This window comes from Bactrocera dorsalis, chromosome 5, assembly GCF_023373825.1.
Source record: "Bactrocera dorsalis isolate Fly_Bdor chromosome 5, ASM2337382v1, whole genome shotgun sequence".
NCBI lineage: Eukaryota > Metazoa > Arthropoda > Insecta > Diptera > Tephritidae > Bactrocera > Bactrocera dorsalis.
Window position 1 is genome coordinate 26583688 of NC_064307.1, and position 6000 is coordinate 26589687.

General features: G+C 37.5%; 1 protein-coding gene across 8 annotated transcripts in view; it reads right to left on the reverse strand.

Moving 5' to 3' along the window:
• LOC105225631 (agrin) overlaps nucleotides 1-1646 on the reverse strand; it is a 25685-nt gene extending 24039 nt beyond the window's left edge. For 3 of the 8 annotated variants that reach the window (XM_049458644.1, XM_049458646.1, XM_049458641.1), the window contains exon 1: nucleotides 1505-1644. The gene's annotated coding sequence lies outside the window, so the exon portion shown is untranslated. Of the gene's footprint in view, nucleotides 1-1315; nucleotides 1479-1504 lie in introns of those variants that run through there. The other 5 variants (XM_049458647.1, XM_049458645.1, XM_049458642.1 and 2 more) reach the window with 4 other exon arrangements.
• Nucleotides 1647-6000: the final 4354 nt, after the last annotated feature.

Sequence of the window (6000 nt, forward strand, 5' to 3'; positions counted from 1 at the left end):
AAACAATTGCTGAGTCTGGCGCCGCGACTGTCTGCTTGCGTCTGGCGCCGTATAGCCGTATGTTCTGGTAATTTCCAGACGCGATATTCTAGAAGGACACGTCGGCATCAGCGAGAAGTGCGTGGCTATAGCCGTATGTTCTGGTAATTTCCAGACGCGATATTCTAGAAGGACACGTCGGCATCAGCGAGACGTGCGTGGCTATATAAGCCGTAATCAATCAGTGCTAAGAGTAAACTGCTATAGTGTAGACGAGTTGTGAAATAAAGAGTTGTTGAATTAAATTAAACAGTGTTGATTTTATTTGTCAATCCAGAGATACGAACCTAACAAAGTAAACTAGCAAGAGTGGCCAAGTCCAAATTGTATCTAATGCAGCGAAATCTCTGGTTTTTTGACAACACCTCTAATGATATATTTCGACGAATATTTTTTAGCGCGAAATTGAAATTTAAAAGTCTACTATCTTTGCCTCTAGTAGTATGTGTGTATAATGCTAGCATTGTTGTTTTATGATAAAAGTGAAACGTTACCGTTATTTACGTTTACTTTTTAGGCTAATCTGTTCAAAGACTTCGAGTACTCTAATTCAGTTCTATGAGTTTTTGGCACTTATGCTCAGCTAAAGTACTTGAATATCTGAAAAAATGACAACTTGCATTTGAGAGGCGACCTATTTAGGAAAATCGTTTCCGATAATTTTGGTTTACGCAAATTAACTATTGGTTACAAATTACAAACACTTCTTATGTATACAAAGGTGTGTATAATTGTCCATCTTTAATATATTTGTATTCTAATTCATAAAAGTTAATGTTGTTGTGCCTGGAGCAGTGAGTTGAATTGACGTCTCGCACTTATTGAATTGAAATCCAAACAACACTGGATTATTTGCCGGACTGCTCCAGTTCTTTTTGTCATTTCAACGGACTGAATGTTAAAATAATTACTTCAATAGCAGACATGCCACACACTAGACACTTCAATTGGCACTGCCTTTCAGCAACTTGATCTTTCACATTTCTTCTTCTTGTGTATAGTTGTTGTAGGGAGTGACGATCAGATATATAGCACTTATTTTTTTAAATTTTTGTTTATTATAACACCTTTTGATTTACACTATTTGCTTATGCTTTGAGGGATCGTAATTCAGACATGAAAGCATAAATCTACATATGTATGTACATGTATGTATGTATAAATTGTATAGACACATAACGTATGTACGTTGAGACGTTCAGTTATGTAGCGATTGCATTTGTCTTCTAATACCGATAGAATATAAATTTCACTATACTAAAGTTAATTTATATACCGTTATTATGATTCACAATCTTAGTTTCACGATAATAAAGAGACTTCACAGAACTAAAATCTTAAACAGCAAGAAATGCACTGGTTTTAGTATATTCTTGCACCGTTAAACGCAGACGGAATGTGTGCTTAATTGAGGTCTCACTGAAAAACACTGCATTAAGCGCAATATATTTGCTATTACACTCACAATAAAGAGCTGTGCAGTTGGACTCACTGTATAAGTAAGTATGTGGAAATTTGCCTAATATAAAATATGATGTGCGCGCGCGCGTTTGACTTTATCACTGCTACCGAAAAGAAAGGTTCGAAATGCAAAGGCAGAATGGCTTCGCTACTTGTTGCGCATACGATTTTATAGAGTGAAATGCTGCCTCGTGTCGCGAGTTGTGAGCGCCGACGTTAACGCCGTTGAAGCGCCGGATTTTCAGCAACAGTTGCTTATGCTCTGGCAGCTGCAACATAACGTAGTTGTAAGTGGGTAAAGATGTACAAATGCCCTGTAGGGAAATCTCCCTTTATTTTACAGTACTATAATGGTATCCAATAAGTGGAGCAAGTGTCTGGCGCGTAAGTCAGGAGGCGGAGATCAAACATCTACTCCTTAAACTCATTTTAAGTTCTAAGTCAGAACACACTTTCCAAAATCAGTGTGACAGATTTGCCACTAAAAACAACTTGAGCCCAAATATAACCCAAATGTTATGATATGTGGATTAGGGCGCTGAAGCTCTGAAACTCCGCTGCTGGCGAACTCAAGCAAGAGACAGAAATGATTAGATCGCTGCAAGGGAATACCCGCACCGGGTTGTGGAGCTGATGGTAATGACTGTTCTAAAAGACCAGCGTGCGTTTTGAATATTTCCTTTGAGGTTAGCTACTGCAAAAAATTGCAGCTCGGTTAAAAAGCCGAAATAAATAAATAAATACTTTCTGCAACTTTCATACAATTTCATAGAGGGTGTTGCGTTAGGGGCAATATAACTCATGTGGTGTCGCTGAAATAGGTGAAATATAAAAACTTAACCTGGTGCATTGAGTTTACCATGTTTATATTTTCATTTGAGTATAATTCACATTGACAATGCCAAACTTCCAATATTGTTCACGTGTGTGCTCAAATTAGCTTTAAATGTGAAGCTCTATTTCAAATAGTTTCAAACAGATGGAAATTGTCCTATATATTCACGATTATAAATGTGCACCTATGAGTGTTTAAGTAAGTATATACTTTCAGCAAAGAAAAGTGGCTGCGGTCAGCTGCAGCCGACGTGAATGAGAGTAGCAGTAGAAAATGAAACTTCGGCTTCAAACGCAATTGTAGTGCAACAAACGTGCCACCAACGTTTCTGTTCTATGAACGGTGTGAATTTTTTACTCTTCGAAACGCATGTCCGAGATGAAAATAAAATTTTCCAGTCTGGGGCATCAGTATTATGTGGAGTCACAACAAACACAAATATATTCAGATATTGTTTTTGTAAATGTGTTATTATACTCTGGCAACATGTTGCTACAGAGTACAATAGTTTGGTTCACCTAAAGGTTCTTTGTATAACCTAAACTCTAAATACGGTTAATCGCAAGCCTATAAAATTCTATAACTAATCCACAATTACTACATAGCTAGGGCTGCATACCCCTATAACATTGCTTCTTCATCACCGTTCGTGCCAACGTTGTGGCAGCATTTTTGGCGGCCGAATGGGTATGTTTGTAGTTTTCTTATTACTCTTTGTATGTATGGTCCAAAAAAGTGGAGCTCTTACATTGTATGTTTTTTCTTCTTTGAAAAATTTAAACAATATTTTCCTTTTAAAGGGTCTAAAGGGGCCGAGATACGATATTCTAAACTGATTAAACCAAAACCTTCAAAAATACTGCTTTTAACAAAACAAGAACTATAACTTTAAAGTATAGAACTGTAATTTTGCATTGGAGATCCCAGTAGCTAAGGACACCTGTAGCCTAATTTTTTTAAAAAGTGGGCCTGGCCCTGCCTTTATTAGGTTCAATGCAAATACATTACATTACTAAAGCTACATTAGCCAAACTGCTTGAGACAATTCTTGTAAGCACTTTTACCGACAGTGTAAAAATTAATGAAATCGAATGAAAGCTCCACCCACTCGCCAACGTGCCGTTGAAAATTATTAAAAGTGCGATAAGTCACTAACTAAATACGCCTGAGACATTAAATTTTATGATGAGAGGGCTTTAAAGGAACCGGTCGATGAGCGTGGCACCTTTTGGGTACTTTTGGGCATCTAGGTATCGAATATGTTGACCCCCGTATTTATGGTTGGCTTTTGAACGTGAACTCGTGAGGTATATAATTTCTTTCCTGATAATAGTATGTTGGTGTGTTTAATGTGGGTAGTATTGGGTCAATACTTTCTTTAGCCTCCATGCACCTAATATAAAGATTATCGAACTTCCGGTATAAAATCACCGCATATATAGCTAATATGTGAGTTATCTCAATGAAAATGGAAGAGCGTTCTTTCTAACTAATATCAGGATTTTTGAAAATCTGGCTAACTTAACTCCATATGATTCGCTATTCTAGGTGAAACACCTTAATGAAACCCTTGAAACATTTTATTAGTATGTGGCATGTTAATAATATGTGGTATTGGCAAAAAAAGATAAAATCGAGTGGATAGTATTGACTCTAACTCCCATATACTACATAATGATTTTCATTATTCCAGCAAGATTAATGCCGAATATATCGGTTTGTAAGTTATTTTATTAATTATTCTTTATTGACGTAGATACCGCTTATGATGTTAAAGCTGTGTTTACAACAAAGCACCAGTCGTTCCTCCTTTTCACTGTTTGGCGCCAGATCCTTCTTCATCGGGCCTTTCCTCTTCCTGCTTCCCCCCACGAGTACTTTCAAAACTGGAGTGTTTTCATCCATTTGGACGACATGACTTAGCCAGCGTAGCCGCTGTCTCTTAATTCGCTGAACTTTTTCAAAGTCGTCGTATATCTCGGACAACTCATCTTTCCTTCGACTGCGGTATTCGCCGTTTCGAATTCGCAAAGGACCATAAATCTTCTCCAGAACCTTTCTCTCGAAAACTCGTAACACCTAGTCATCAGATATTGTCATCGTCCATGTCTTTGCACCATATAGCAGGACGGGGATGATGAGTGCCTTGTAGAGTTTGGTTTTTGTTCGTCGAGAGAGGACTTTACTTCTCAATTGCTTACTCAGTCCGAAGTAGCACCTGTTGACAAGAGTTATCCTGCGTTGGATTTTTAGGCTTACGTTGTTGTTGGTGTTAATGCTGGTTCCAAGTTAGACGAAATTATATACGACTTCGAAGTTATGATTGTCGAGTGAGACGACTGTTTGTTTGTTGACAGGAGATATATCGTTTTGCCTTCGTTTACTATCGGACCCATTTGATTATCCAGTTGGAGAAAGTTGAACTAACGGCGCTGTTGTTGAGGCCAATGATATCAATATCATCGGCGTACACAAACAGCTTTTGGTATTGCTCAGCGTTAGTTTACACAGCCGTATTAGTTTTGCGATGATACCAAATTCAGACATAGCGGAAAAGAAGTAGCCCCTTTTCGTGCTGTCAGAAGTAGCTTTGAAATCGAGGAAGAGGTTGTGTTAAGTCTAAGTTAATGGCCTTTAATATAAATCACGAATATACACAACACAATTTCTTCAAATAATGAACGTTGAGTTCTCTCGCAACATTTTCTAATTCAGCACCTGAAGGAATTTCCAGGGCTTTAGTTGCAAGAGTAAAAAATATTCGGTTACAACCGAGCTTAGTCTTTCCTTATATGCTTTTTATTACTTTCGCAGCGGCATTATATGAAGTTTCCCCTTTTTGTGTAAAGTATCTATTATGACGCGAGATTTTCCGTTTTCTTTTTCATATATGTACATACTTATGTATGCAAATGTGCGTATATTATAACAAAACTTATCTGCATATGGCAAACATACTTACCCTCAAGTGTATATGTTTTCGATTCTTTGTGAGTTTGTGTTTCTTTCCTCGTACTTTCGATAAGCTTTTGTTTTTGTAGCTGACATTGAGCTTTTAATACCCGATGTGGCCATTGCTATTGTATCTTTAGTTTCCAAAGTATCCATTAATCGGAGCAACTACGAGTATTAATGCCCTATTTAAAAACTCAAACAAATAAAAATAACAACACACTTTCGATTGATACCATTGAAATAATTGCAATATAATTTTTTAGTACCAATTTCTAATATGTTAAGAAAAATTATCTGCTCACCGAAGTATTCTGTCAATAAATCCATTGATACGTTCTCACCGGCATCATTTTTAAAGAAATATGGACCGATGATTCCACCGGCACACAAACCACATCAAACCGTTGTTTTTTCTAAATGAAATGGCAGTTATTGAATCTCTTCAGGATGCTCTTCGTCCCAAATGTGGCAATTTTGCTTGCTTACATATCCGTTGAGCCGGAAATAGGCCACCTCGCCGAACGAAATTTGGTTCGAAAATGTCGGATATTCTTGAAGCTTTTCAAGAACCCATAGAGCTAAGCGAAAGTCGAGCGGCTTCAGTTCTTGCACAAGTTGGATTTTGTGCGATTTCAATTTAAGATGTCGACGTAAAATACGCCAAGCCTTTCCATAAATCAATCCGACTTGCTGCGACCGGCGCCGAATCG